This window comes from Acomys minous (genome assembly GCF_964271855.1).
Source record: "Acomys minous genome assembly, chromosome: 11".
In the NCBI taxonomy this organism is placed as follows: domain Eukaryota; kingdom Metazoa; phylum Chordata; class Mammalia; order Rodentia; family Muridae; genus Acomys; species Acomys minous.
In genome coordinates, this window is record NC_140492.1 from 16,073,485 (window position 1) to 16,089,668 (window position 16,184).

Below are 16,184 nucleotides of genomic sequence, written 5' to 3' on the forward strand. Positions count from 1 at the left end.
GGGTAACTTAATTTAATTGGCCAGAAAGAAGGACAAGCAGGGGCGGGGTGGAGACTAGGGATCAAATAAGCTTCCTTCTTCCGTGTTCTTTTAAAAACGTCCTGGTCTCCTAACAGGAAGTGATGCTTACATTTGGGCTAGGTGCCCCTAAATCAGTGAAGGAACCCAAAATAATCTCCAGCAGATGCACCCGCCCATAGGTCAGCTTGATCCAGACAATTTCTCGGTTGCCAAGCTTACATTTAAAACAACCGTCACAGACCATACGGTGCCTGAGCCCAGCAGCAGCAGCACCCTACAGCTTGTAATTACCGCTCAGCTGAAGCTTTACTTCTCCAGAGCTGGGTTCAATCTCTTTCTATTTTGTTCATCCTAGGCTCCAAGCATAAGCTACAGTAGATGAGCCAATGGAGCCTCGGGTCTTATACATGAACTCTATGACTTTGCATCATCGTGTGTTACCTGATGGCATGTTGTTTCCCAGAGTGTGCTTGAGTAAATGATGACCGTACACCAGAGCAACACACTGCGTCATAACAAGAGCAGTTCAATAAATGCCTATTAAGTGGCTGACTGAAGAGACCACCTTAAAAATGGATGTGGCTCTGCTCTCCATGGCTCTTCCCTGTTGCTCCACCTCATCTCCTAGCTGGGCCAGGAACGTAAGCCCCACTTTGCACCTATTCTCACTCTTCTTTGATTGGTCTGCATTGCTTGGACTCTAGGCCCTCTTATGGGACAAAAACCTGAATCATGTCTCTGGTGCCAGGTGTTGGGCTTTATCCATACGTCATGCGGCCACTAGACCTCAGCCCATCTGTGTTCAGGCACACGGTTCTGTGGCAATTCTTAAAGATATTGTGCCATGTTGGTTGTAGCAGTTCATAGCCATCCGATCTGGTTGGGGTTATTTCCCCCTTTGGGAAGATTGTATTGTGTCTTCTCGTATCATGAAAGTTAATCCTCAAGGAAGAAGCTTCCAGTTCTATTTCAGCCCAGGGCTTCCTGGTCTCTATACGCTGTGTATTTAACGGTACACCCACAGTTAAGTTTCATTCCCCTGCTTCATCAATGAACCTTACATGTTCACCATGCCAGCCATTACATACCACTATGCAGAGTTGTGAAACTGGATCCCAACACACAGATCTACAACACGACTCCACTACCTCAGGTTCAGAACTAATCGAGTGGAGGGGGAAAGAAAGATCATAAGAGTCAGAAGAACGGGACATTTTCTATGTGTTTGTGCCTTCCGAGAAATGTCAGAAGTTACAGCTATGATTGCATACCTATACATGACCTGAACAAGGTCAGAACAAATAAGCATGTTAATATGGGAGCAGACTCAATGTTACAGAATTCTGAGAGCAGAGCGCCTTCACCAAGGAAGAGAATAGCTACTAATTATCCAATTTCAAATGGTCAGCACTAAACATGCATTCATTAAAGAAACGTATAGACTGAACAGGTTGTTTTTATATATCTAGTTATATATAAAATTAGAATAAAAGGGGATATGAATTTGAAGGCAAGAAACCTGGGGTCCATGGGACACTTGGAGGGAAGAAAAGGAGGGCATATAATATTTTACATTATAATTTCAAAATCTTAAACAGCATAGCTCTTAAATGATTTATAAAAGAAACCAAATGTTAGAATGACTTGAATAAACTTATAATCATGGCTACACCTTGAAGCTTTATGCTGAAGAACTCCTAAACAATTGTAATTAAGACTAAATGATCAATTTTGATGAGAAATTCAGAATTTAATATGCTGAAATATGATGACAATATTGGCCTGGCTATAAGCCCTTGGAAGGCAACAAGTACTATATTGAGAACTTGCCTAGAGACATTTTGTATAATACTCATTTAAAAATCTAACTTTACTATGCCTATGCTGTGAATGTTACATGACACTAAATTGAAAATTGGTAGATAAATTCTGCAGGAAAATACAAATAAAATTTAAAGACAACACAGCATTCAGTCACGGCATGGCATGGCTACTACTTACTACTTATGATCTTCTAATAAGGAAAGAAAGAGAAACCCATGGGAACATATGACAAAAATTTAGCTTGTGGAAGAAAGAAGAATGAACTATTTTAAGTCTTAAACAAGATGTGTCCAGAAATCAGAGATAATAGTTGACTAGATTAAGTCTAAACTGGAAAAGTCATAAAGACCTCAGAAAAGGACAATCAAATGAATATGAGGCTCCAAATAGTAAACTGAAAATTCATTTGAAAGGAGAGAGTGTAAACTGAAAATGTCAGAACAAGCATTCCCTCATCAAACACAAATATTAAAGAAGGTTTAAAGACATACAGAAGCCAATAAAGATACTGCCCTAAGGTTTTTATGTGTTTATGCTTAAGGGATTCCTCAGAGGCTCAGAAGAGACTTTGGGCATTTGGACAGAATTGAGATGGTTAAAGACTATGGGAAGATTTAATGATGAACAATGTTCAATTTGTGTTATGAAAGGGCCGTGACTCTATGTAGGCCGGAGGTTGCGTGTTGCGGTTTAAGTGTGAAAGGTCCTCTTTATGACCCAATGTTTGAAAAAAAGGGCCTCCAATATTAAGTGCTGATGTGGAAGATTGTGGGACTAGAAAGTAGAGCCTTATTGATAAAAGCAAGTCTCTCTGTATGGACAGTATAAAATTGTAGCGTGCACCCACTTCTTGTCTGTTTTCTTTTTCAAAGGAGGTCAAATGATCAGATCCCACAAATCCTTGCTGCTGATCTTTCCTTGCCATGATACATTGTATAGCTTCTTTAACCCTTCAAGGTTATATTTTTCTTTTATTAATATCTTCAGTCAAGTACTGTGTGTGTGTCTGTCTGTCTGTCTGTCTGTCTGTCTGTCTGTCTGTCTGTATTAGATGTAATGTTTTGGGTAAATTAAATGTAAATAAAATTATAACAAAATTATTATTATATAAAATATGTATTAAATTTTCATTTAAAATATATTTCCTTGGTTCCATAACTTTGGATGATAAGCCTTCCTTTGAACTGCCCTTTAAAAGAAACTTGAATCTAAGAAGATGCAGCAAGTTACTGAGACTCATATATCTGAGCAAGGCGACAAAAATGTAATGAATTTTAGAAGATTTAGGTATAGATTAAAGCAAAAGAGATAGGAAGAAGTCATACAGTTGAAGGACAATGAAAACAAGTCTGTTCATCATTTTCTTTTCTTTCTACTTTTGCTTTTTCCCTTTAGATCTAATTTATTTCATGTCAACTATTTAGTTTTGTCTTTTTTACTGACTTTCAGTTAATGGTGAATCTAATCACTTATTTCAATTATCTATAAGTAATTTGAGCCCAGTCCCACTTAGACCAAAATTTGGTCACTGTTCAGTTTTCTAGATTTCTCCATTAGAAATGGTACTACTAAAAATTCTCATGTATGTAGAAAAAAGAAGTTCAATAATTTTAGGTAAAGACATTTAATTACCTTAAACATGTTTTATAACTGTTGCACCATCAGTCTATTTTATTTTTAAATACCTCTCTGGGTACTATGTGAAGCACTTTAAAAAGTATATTCAAACTAATTTGCTACTCTGACTTTGTAAAGCGTATTTATTTTGTCTAACAGTACAGTTCTTGTTTAAGCTTGTCTTGTAAATTATTGATTACACCTCTTCATTTTTTCTGTACCTGTAGTCACTATTGATTGTTTTTCACTATCCATCTGCTGAGGTATATTTTCCTACTTCTATATTTTGGCTCATTTTCTTTTTCTTTTCCTTTAGTTTTTTTTAACTCCAAATATCTAACAATATTCTATCTTCAAAACAAGTCTAAAATGCTATAACTTAAAAATGCCCTTATAAATAAATTATATCAGCAAATAATTACATTTGGATGAAAAAATATTTTAAAAATAAGGCACTAGGTAGGAAGTTGTGTCTGTTTTAAAATGACAACTCTCTACCCAAATAATTCACTTCTTCCCATGAGATTCCAAAATCTTCTGAAATAATGCTATCAACTGGAAACCAAATTGTCAAAAATGGTCAAATGTTCATACAGAATATTATTCATCAAATAACCTTGTTATGAATAAACAATGGTAAAGGATGCTGTTGTGGGTACTCAGATATCACATGGAGAAATAACAACTGAACCCTGCCTCACGAGCCTAGGATTTGTGCTTGTAGCTACTTCACCAAAGGTTCCTTCTATACTGCTGAGCTCAGGGTCATTTACCCATAGTAAATGTTCAGAACCCAGTTTTCATGTGTCTACTACTTTTTCCCCTTGTTTTAAATGGAGAAAAACAAAAACAGAAGCAGAGGAAAAAATAAAAGAGAAGTAGAGAGGTAATTATAATGCTATATTTTGAAAGATTATATTTCTTCAAATTAACATGTAAAGCCCATTTAAGTTATTCATTATTTATTACAAGATAATTACATCATTTCCGTTCCCTTTCCTCCTTTAACACCTTACTATATATACATCCTTTGTCCTCTTTAAAATTCATAGCCCCTTTTTCATCAATTGTTATTATATAGATATATAGTATCATAAAGTTAAATGCATGCATATATAACCCTAAGTACAGCCAGTTTATTCTGTGTAATGTTAGTTGTATGTATGCTTGAGGGCTAACCACTTTTTAATGCATGACCAGTTGGTATGTTTTTCCTTGAAGAAGACTATTTCAACCACTCTTAGCATTCCTTAGTACCTTATTGATTTTTGTGGAGTGATGAGGCTTTGGATGATTTTCACTATCCATGTAAGCCTATCTGTCGTCATCTTCCTTTTTCAATTCATGTTCAAACAGTCATGTTACTGAGGCATTATGGGTGTAGCTTCTAACATCCCTATAAAACACAGTCTCATGTAACTTCCTGATCCTCTGACTTTACAATCATTCTGTGTCCTCTGCCCCAATGTTCTCTGATACTTAGAGACAGCAGTTGTTTTATGTATATATGAATTGTTATTGGGCTCCATTACTTGATTCACTGTGAATTTATATGATAGTCTCTCTCAGTTGTAAGAGAAGTTTCCTTGATGAGGGCGTGAGGACTACACTTATCTCTGGGCATAAGGAAAAATATTTCTAATGTAGTTAGGGATTATTTTCTTTAGTCAAGAAGTGGTTGTAAGATCTCTTACTTGATCCATGACTTCACTGGCCTCAAGTAGTTATTTAGGTTTTTAAGGCCAGGCACTAATTCCCTTTGGTTGAGTGAGTCTTTGAGTGCAAGTATAGATTTTCTGATTACTGCCTGGTCATGCAGACCATTGCTGCACCCTTAAGAGCCTACCTTTAAATTCCTTTTTTTTTTTTTTTTGGAACCTGACAGCCAACATTTGACAAGTGTGTTGTCTGCCTCTCATTCTCTGCTCTCAAAAGTAAGAGGTGTTCTTAATATCTCCTGAAAATCCTCTGCTAACACATTTCAAATAAGACAAATGGCCACTATCTTACCTAGTATATCAAACCCAACATATTCCTCCTTCCTACGCATCCCAAAGAGCAGTACTATATTTATGTAGCCCTTACCATGATTCCTCATCATATAGAATGTAATACTCAAACACAGCTTAATCAGAAGCACCTAGAGATTTTGGGTGGTATTGTTTCTGAGCCCATGTTTAATTTTTTTTTATTGGTTTACCTTATGTGCATATTTTGTTTATTTATTTTGCTTGCATTTTGGAAAACTTAACGTAGCTACTGCAAGGATTAGGATTCCCTGTGTATCAATAGCAGGAACATTTAGCCAACCTTGCTCAAAAAATTGTTTCCTATACGAATAATGCAGACCTGAACCAGAACCATTTCGGTTTTGTAGATTTTTATATTCCATTTCTAAATAACTAAATCAGAATTTGCATCGTAACAGGATTCTCCATTCGTCCAGGTGTACACTGAAATGTGATTATCAGTGTGTTAGACTGTGTTAATACAAGTTCATAAGTCCTTATTTATATTTAGGCTACCCAAGGTGTGTTGATAAGTCACAAATCCCTCCCTATGAGACATACTTAACACCTTGTCCATGATATATATTTTAAGAACTCATTTCTAAACAAATCATATTAAATTAAAGTAAAAGGATCTATAGAACAGCATTAGTTAGTATGTGGGCTGTTTTATGGACAATCTCCACTTCCATAGTTTTATGTTCTAAGTCCTTTAGGAGACCAGAAGCAGGTCACCCATCACTTATTTTGAGTGTGACATTTAATTAAAACTAAAATATCTTGAAGAGGCAGCTAGCCCAAGTTCCACACTCAATCCAAATTTATTTCAACTAGCACCACTTAGACATGTAAGTTATTAACTGTCTAGATGAAGCCAGCAGAAGACATCTTGTAAAAAATTTTATCAGTGCTCTTACTATGCAGAGATAAATTAAATTATAAGAGAGTGTTTGAACAGGCCAGCTTGGCAATTCTCTTGGTGAATATGAAGGTCTCTGTCTAGAACACATGCATAAGATTTCTCATCATAACAAGTACAGCATAAGCCTTCCTGATGAAGCTGAGCAGTCAGAAATCATACTTGTCATATAACGGTTCCCACTTTGTTTGCTTTCCTGTTGATATTGTGAAGTTCTGTCCCACACTTAATTTGCCAGCACTCTTTCATACATAGTGGCATAATATATGAAACTTGTCAGAGTTCAGCAAATGATACTTCAACACATGAAAAAAGGAAAGAAGGAAGATGTACTCATCCTCCCCGGCTTCAAAAACAAGACATACTTTGAATCACAAGAATTATAGCATAACAATGAAAAATGTTACATTCATGTAAGAGAACGCCAGTGTCTTCTACCTCTGTAACAGTCATTGTGTCCAGCATCCAAATACCTCTCTATAGGAATGTGATACGTGAGAGTAAACAACCAAGGAAAGATGATACAACCTGAGTGTAATTGTATTATTACGCTTTTCACTAGTGCATGGTGACAGTTCATATTGCAGCACAATTGATACTTCAAATGAAAGCTGTATAGCCATTTACTTATGACTCAATTGAGCTCATATAACAATGGCATGGAAGTTCCACAAAGATATAATATTTAATTTTTATTAAATTTTGCTGTTATATTCTTTCTAGAAAACTATTCCACTGGGTTGAACATTCTACAATGTATATTAATTTGAACAACTTTTATGTTTTATGAAGTAAACTGCAGTCCTATTTTCAAGTATTTCAATCCATTGTCTGTAAAACTTTGTACCACAGCCAGAGACACTTCTGCTTAATCTGAAGATTAAGTAGGTAACAGAAAATAAAACCGCTTTCAAAAGATTTATTATGTATTTCGATAGCATTGTGGATAAAATGCCAGAGATATGTAAAAGTGGCCATCGATTTGGATGGCTAAACAATACAATAAACTTGATGGACTTGTTATTTTCCTCTAAAAGCATTATACTTGTCACAAAGCTTTATCACAATCTGTCCTCAAAGTAGCTACATGATCTACAAGTTACCTATCAGATTACTGGTGGGGATTGAGTCCAGAACAGGTTTTATGTCTGTGTATGATATGGAGTACATGCACAGACACACAGACGTTAGGCATAGAGGAAGTGACTAGGAACATGGATCTATCAGGATGGGGAAATATAACAGTGTGTATGGGACTATTAGAGTATATGTGTGTGTTGGTGAGGGGGGTAGGGGGTTGGTGACAAAAGAGTGATCAGATTGGAAAAGGCAGAGGAGATGGGATTGAGAGAGGGAATGAGGGGAGAGGCAGTTAGAGTCGAAGGGCATTTGAGGGGCACTATGGAAGCATAGTGTACTGAAAACTTCCTACAGAACATGAAGGGAATTTTAATGCTTTCTTAATAATGAGGCAAAGAGAACCACTCTTTTCAACAAAGAAATCTGGGTTTCATCCAAATGAGTCATTGGCCAAAAGGGTCCCACGGAAAGCCCCAATAACCCAGGATGTTGCCAAGACAATAGGTTGCTCTCCACAAACTGACAGCAAGCTCTCCCATCGATGAACACAACACCCACAGGACTAATTGAACATAAAGCAACCGAGCTATTGCTTACATGGAATCTTCATCCTCATGTTCTAGTGTCTGTGACATGGAAAGATCCTCTGCAGGCAACCAAAGGAGAAATGTAAACACCACCCAGCAACAAATCCTTGGATTTACAATCTGCATATAAAATATGCTAGGACCCTGGTGGTATAAAACGTTTCATAGTAAGCAACCAATGTCTGATTTGATTTAATACTTACTTCATGAGATAAATCACATAAATAACAGTCCTTGGGTGACCAAGAACCAGAAACTAGATTGCCTAGAGACGTATGCTATAACCAAATATTACAGTCTAAAAAGAAAAAGTAGCAATAAAAAGGCCACTCACAATATTCTGCTATACTCAGGCATCAGTGCCTTACTCAGTCATCATCAGAAAGGTTCCTTCTTGTACCAGAAGATAACACATACTAAGAACGACAGCCAGACATAACACACAGAAAGAAACCTTGGATCACAAAGCTCTGAACAAAAGGTTTCCATCAAATCTCTCCCCTCAGAGGTCAGGAAATCCTGCTGAAGAAGAGGTAGAAGAAATGGAGAGCACAGAGGACACTAAGAGAAGCCAGTCCTCTAAAACACCTGGACAAAGCTTGCATGAACTCAGAGAAAGGAAACAGCATCACAGGGCCTATACAGACCTGCGCGTGGGTCGGCTCTGCACCTGTACTACAACACTCAGTTTAGTACTCTTCTTGGATTCCCGCGTTAGTAAATGAGTCTCTGACTCTTGGTCTTTTATTTTTCCGTTGCTTTGTCTTGTCCAAGTTTGATGTGATGGTTTTTGTTTTGTCTTAATATATTTCATTTTGTTGTGTTTTGTTGCTATTGCTTAGAAACCTGTTGTTCTCTAATGAGAGACAGAAAGGAATTGGTTCCAGATGAGAGAGGAGGTGGGGAAGAGCTGAGAGGTAGTGAGGGAAAACGGTATCAGATTATATTTTATGAGAAACATATCTATGCTTAATAAAAAGGGAAAATTCTAGAAACACAGAAACCTTGGAAGGAAGTTTATACCAACTTAGAAGACACTGCAATTATCCTTCCTTGTGGCTTAGATGAGTGATACTCATTTTGAAACCCAGGACTTCTTGTGGGTTCTGGTTTTCAAGTTTCTGATTAAAAAAAAAAAGTGGTGAGGTGTTTTTATAGGTTGAGAGAAACATTGAAAAGAGAAATGGGGCATGATAACTTCATGTGACTGTATGAAAGTCTGTTTCTGTGTTTGTGTGTTTGTACATGTGTCTATGTGTTGTGTTTTATGTATGTGAATTTGTGTGTGTGTGTGCATGTTCTGAAGGTGGGAAGTAAACAGGAAGACAAGGGTCCGGAGGTCATAGTCTTACATCAATGTGACACGTCAAAGAAAAGTTTAACTGAGATGAGATACATCCAAAAGCAAATCAAAGGGTATCATTATGCTGTCCTTGACCTCTGTGTATAACAATATTCTCGGATCCAAATGTGCTCTGTGGAGCATGAAATGCTTCAGCTATTATGCTAGCTGTGCGGCTTTCCTGAGTGAGTGGGAAGTGACTGACCTTGATGTGCCTGCTCTGTACAATTCATAAAAAAACATTGATTCAAGGGACTCAGAAGCCCAGTAAAACAAAATGGACAAACAATCCCAGTCCTGCACTATAGTTATTTGGTTTCTCAAACTTGCCTATTAGCTGTGGCTTACAGGAATAGATATTTCCTCTCTATGACATATACATGGTATCTGGGGGAAAGACTATCTGTAAGATACAGAATTACAGAATAAAAACTGGAAATAAATCATAAGAATACTCTGTAGTATTTTTTCTTTTTTGAAGTATTTTTTCAACATAATTTTTATATAACAATGTCAACAACAGCAATAATAATAGTAATAATAATATCAGATCTGGAGAAATGAGCTAGCAGTCAAGAGTGCTCGTTGCTCTTCCAGAGGATTGAATTCCCTTCTTAGCAGCCATGCTAGTACCTCCCCGCTGCTTGTAACTCTAGGGCAGGGTATACAACATTATTGTCTGGGTATAGTGGGCACCCTGGTGCACATAGTATACATGTGCACATATACACAAATCAAAAGAAACCATTAAAAAACAACGCTACATATAGCCATTATATATGGTTACTATATATACATTACACTATAAAACATTTAATTCTGTGTTGAAATAACAATAAATACCTCATGGAAATATGATGCAATATTAAATCCTACTATCAATATGCTGTAGGGTTGTGCACAGAGGCAAATTGAAAAGTATGTTTCATTTGAATAATATAAAAAGGTATCTGAATTTTCAGAGTACAGATCTGGGATTGGCAAATCATATAAATTTATTTCAAAAACAAAAACACATCTTGGTCTGAGTTAGATGCATGATTGGAAGGATTCCATGGAATATGTAATGGATTGAATACAAGCCAAAACAAACAACAAAAACAAAAAACGAACAAACTCATATAAATTTAAGAGTCATTATTTAACCCACACTTAAGTGGATATAAATGACTCATATGAACATGCAACTTGCAAACAATACAGACTGATGTGTACTTGCACAACAGGTTAAAACTGCATCGATAACATATGTCTTTGAGTTAAGTTGTGTGGTATTCTTTTACCTTACTGTAGAGGAGAAAAGGAAATGAGAATCCAGAAGTGTTTTTCTTTTGAACATCCAAGAGTAATTCCTGATAATTATTTGAAGGACGTTTTAAACAGACCATATACAGTGTGTTGAATAAGTACAATTATGGTTGACAAGTGTCTTCACTCGTATTGGGAAAAATTACAATGAAATGGTTCACTGACACCAATATTAAATATTGAAGTATTTTCTCATACTATTAGTTTTTCCTCATATGGAGATAATCCCTTCTGCAACTTGTCCCTTCTAGAGTTGCTGTTAACATTTTTGAAAACTCAGACTCCATGGAAATATCTCCCTCCATTTCCCTACCTTTGGTTTGATCTTCAAGTATTATGTTGGTTTCTTTCCATCTCTCTCTCTCTCTCTCTCTCTCTCTCTCTCTCTCTCTCTCTCTCTCTGTCTTTCTCTCTCTCTCTCTCTCTCTCTCTCTCTCTCTCTCTCTCTCTCTGTCTCTCTCTCTGTCTCTCTTTCTTGGTGAGTGTGTGTTTGTATGTATGTTTCTTTATATTCTAGATATAAAATGTCTAAATTTCTTATATTTACAGAGCAATCTATCTATCATCTATCTATTATCTATCTATCTATCTATCTATCTATCTATCTATCTATCTATCTATCTATCCTCTATCATCTGTCTGCCTCTCCCCTCCCTTTCTTGGAGAATCAGCTGTCCATTGGCTACTTCTGAGCAGGGTATCTAGGTACTCTGCAGGCATTGTTCTTGGTTGCTGAATCAGTTTGTGCAGCACCCCATCCCCGGCTGCCACGATAGAACCCAGGACTACCAGCCTGAAGCTGACTCCATCGAAAATGAACTGGAATCTAAAGTCAAGGATGTGTTGTACTTCACTATACTTGCAAGGTTTGCATGGGGTAGTTAGGTGCATAACATTAATCAAAATACAAGGGAGGCTAAGTCAGGGGAAGCGCTTAAACTTCACAGTTAGCCTGGGATTCATACTTCCAAGCCAATTACAGCTACATAGCAAGATACCAGCAAACACAACCAAAAGCAAAAATGCAAGTATCTGAGCTGCTTACCATAAGAATTCACTGTCAAATAAGACAGTTAATCACTGGTAAAAAGTAAAGAAAAAGACAGATCCCTTTTGTATTAGCAATTGACAATTTTGATCTCCATAGTCATCTCTCCTGGCCAGCTCTCCATCACAAGGGGAGCAATAGTCAGAGGTAGTCATCTATACCTCGGCAATTTAAAGGTACATCCTTTCTATTTTGTTAGTCATAACTGAAGGCTGTTTGAGAGAAAAATTTAAAAGAACCTATATTCTATGGAAAGAGGAAACCACTAAGGATATCCAATAGTCAGAAGGAAGTAAAACACATCAGTCCATGCCTACAAATATGAACTGCACTTCTTCAGTATGTATGAGAAATCTATAGCACACTGAATAATATCCTACAAAGTTAGCTTACCCTAGGGTAGAGCAAACAAGCAATAGAAGTCAGGAAGTTATGAGAAACAAAGTGTTATAGTTTAGAAGGTAGTCAGTACTATGGACAAAAGGGGCCCAGAATTGAATATTTTTCAAAACATTTTGATATTTTGTTAGCAGTAAAGCACATCCTGAATGTACCCCATCATATTATCAGCTACTCTACCAGGTAAGCTGCAGGTGGCTTATCCCGGGACAAGGTGATAGACATAAAGAGGTAAGAAGAAACAGCTTCGAGTGTTCTTATGATGAAAGCATAATTATCAACACAGAATAGGTACGTGGGAAGGAAAGATTTTAATTGATTGTAACAAAACTGCATAAAAGTCTCAAATAAATGGTATGCCTCAGAGGGAATCATAAGAGAAGCTTCAGGAAATACTGTCATGTGCTGTGTACAGATAACTCTGATACCAACGGTAAGCCTAAATTCCATCTTATCAAGGGCCAATCAAAAGTTATCAAGGTCTATAATGATCCCAACAGAAAAATGACAAATGTGACCAATATGTCCTTCTAAGAGAAGGAATTCTTTTAAGACAACAGAAATTATGGTAGCTTAGAAATAATTCTATGCAAGACATGAGACCACGTATATTCCAATGCAAATTAATTAATTGATTAACTTCAACTTTGATAATTTCTTGTGTAATACTTTATATTATAACAAGGCTAATACAGCACCTGAACCTACTAAAGGAATGTACAAATATATAGAAAAGACAAAAATAAAAAGGATAAGATGATTATTTGCACCTCCCTTTTTTCCCCAGGCTGGTAGAGCAGTACCTCTCATTCTTGTGTTTGCTTCTGTTCCATGTTTCTCACTGGGTAAACCTTGGCATCCTCTACTGATTTTTCTCTTGGACATTCTAACAAGGTCAAGACTTTTTAAATCCTTTTCATTTTGAATTTTCTATATTCCAAGAGGTAGCTGCTTGACACCAAAATCTGATGGCATAACCATAGTAACAATGCTTTGTAAAACATGGTCAAGTCTTAAATGGATCAGTGTCTAAGAGGGATGTCTAACAGTCAGATCAGAAGGGTAGACACAGCACATTCAGTTCTTGAGGTATTAAAGAACAGAAATAGACTAGGAAGGATATTGTGCAGGTTATATTTGGGTATACACAGAAGCCGTGAGTTCATACAGGGAGTAGATACACCAAATGCAGGGCCAGCATTTTACAGCATCATCCAAAGCCTCTTTCTGTGCTCTTGCCCTTTTTCTTCCCTCCTTTCTGCAAAGTTTACTGACCTTTGGAATGAGCACTGTTATATGTGATGTACATGTTTTATCTATAGTCCTTTGCTGAGAACTCACAGAACTTAATGCCAGTACCTTGAACAGTTATATGTTTCTTTGTTTTGTTTGTTGCTTGTTTGAGACAGGCTCTCACTGTGTTGCCTGGCTGTCTTGGAACTCACTGTGTTCCCAAGGCCAGGCATTCCTTGAAAACACAGAGAGATCTTCTTGTCCTTGGGTCTCTATGCTGAGCATTAGTTCTTCAATAAGAAGGCTGTCTGACCAAAGTTGAAAGACACACAAATTTTTCAGGTACAAGGTCTTGGGTACAATATATTATTTTTATAAGACACATTGTCATGCATTATAAATCTAAGATAATCTTGTTCATTGATAGGCAAAGTTATCTTATTAAGAATAATTCTAGCATATGAGTATTGTGTAGGAAAGTACTTAACTGTCTCTAATGACATATAATCAAGAAGAAAAGTAAATCACAGCACATTTAATCCTTTACCCTACAGAGTGAATAGATGAGCCAGGTGTTAAAATGAACCATACAGTTAAGTTTGATTTGTTTTTTCACTACTGGAGGTATGTTATTTCATAACCAATGGAACCATATAAGTATACAAAATGTGTTTAGATAGAGAGGCAAATCTACAATAAAAACTGTCTTTCATAAACAACACAGAATCAAAAGAAATAGAGGGGAAGAGAGACAGAAAAAGTAAGAGAAAGAAGCTTTATAAAGTTATTATTCACACACATTTAAAAGTTTCCTTATAACATCAGCAGGTGTCTTCCTATACATTTTTATATATTATTCAGAGGGCAGCACATGTCTTGAATTGAATTAATCCATCAGAGGTTGTAAAATGGCACTAGGTGGATATAATATTCACAATAAATATGTATTTTTCATGCACACATTGCTTTAAAATGAAAGCAAATGTTTTCTGATCAGTCACTCCAATTTAAGGTTGTTTCTCCACTGATACAAGCCATTACTTTTCAGGGTTTTAACCAATGCAATTGTTGACCTTGACGTTACATATAATTGTGATTTGTTTGTATATTTTTATCATAAATGATGAAGTAGAAGGGGCTGGCCTTGCTTTCACCTTTGCAAAAGCTTTTTTTTCCAGCAGTCACACACCTCTGAAGTATATGCTCTACAGAAATCAATTATATGAGACATTGAACAATTTTATTTTGTGATTTGCTCCATTGTAATGGAATAAACTCACAGGCAATGGAGAAAATAAAACCAGGATGGACAGAGGTGAGCAGGATTCTCCAGGATGTATCAAATGTGGCACAAATACAATTTTCATAACAGGTAGTTACAATTTTTGTGATTTCCCCATGTGCTTTTTTTTCTGTATAAGCTTTGTCTTGCCCAATTAGCTCTCAATGGTGCTTGAAATTCCCACCTGAAATACCTTATGTTGACCTGTCCATTTTAATCAAGTTAAATGCTACATGAGAGGAAGATACATTACCTATCACTTAGGCACAAATTACTTTATCTGGACCTATTACTGCACATTATCAGACAGCAAACAAGGGCACTTGCAGCAAGGGCTCATGAAATGATTCAAATGCCAGGCCACAGAATGACACTGTTCTTGAGGTAGAATACTATGCGATTGCGATATTAAACCCAATGATATAATAGTTATTTAAAATACTCAGTTATGCTAAATCTGATGACATCTTATAAGGCACTCTGATATATTGGAATTAAATAACAAGTTAAAAATAATAGAAAATTGTACTGTACCCATGTCTTTCACTTGAAATTCATAATAATTGGAGCACTTTATCTGCAAGAGTACTTTCTTCTTTTACTTTAAGATGACACTTTATTGTAATAAAATAAAAAGGACAAATTCAAATCTAAGCTTGTTATTAGCATTTATGTTCTTAAGAAAGAACCCATTTTTCTTGATACTGATAAGTATTTATTGCAGGGCAGATCAGTATTTCATAAAACTTATGAGGAAGCCTAATGTTAATATGCAGAATTTAAACATTATCTTTTGTTGACACATACAATCTCTCAAACTGAGGAGGAAATTTTGGGATATAACTGGATATGGGATAGCTACTGAGTAGCTTTGAATGTTTACGTGTTTGGGGAAGAAGGGAAGGTGGTGCATGTTGAACCTGTTTTAGAATATTGGGGTAGTTCAGATCCATTGAAATACATTTGTAGTAAAAAAAAAATAAAAAACAAAAAATAAAATAAACAAAGATCCAGTGTTCAATATATACAACACATTATATTTTCTCAGGTGTCCCAAGAATGGAATCTTCTATGTCCTATGCTTAAAAAAGGGAAATAACATTACTAAATTAACTTTTAATAGTTTTTTTAAATTATAGCCCAACATGCCTGCTTGTTTAATTATAGCCCAACTGACAAACTGCTTGTTTCTAGAGGTAGAAAATAAAAGTGTTCATACACATTCTTCTTAATCCTAGGTTATAAGTCTGGCTTCCTTTAATGTCCATTATTAATCATTACAAAATAAATGCAAAATAAATCTGAAATATTGTGGAAAGAAAAAACAGAGGTTTTTTGTTTGTTTGTTTGTTTTGTTTTGTCCTATAACTTGTCATTATCTGACCTTCAGGACTATTTTCTGTCATCAAATATCTGGACACTTATTCCAGCATCTTTTAAGTATTTCTCAATAAGTTAAATGTAATCCTCTAAAATAAAGTGTAAGTTTATAACTAGTGGATATTTCTCATTTAA

The 16,184-nt window shown here is 36.0% G+C and overlaps 1 protein-coding gene across 2 annotated transcripts in view; it reads right to left on the reverse strand.

Annotated features, from left to right (window-relative positions):
- The window catches only part of NCAM2 (neural cell adhesion molecule 2), a 416,076-nt gene that overhangs the window by 190,173 nt on the left and 209,719 nt on the right, over positions 1-16,184 (reverse strand). The gene's annotated exons all lie outside the window — the stretch shown is intronic.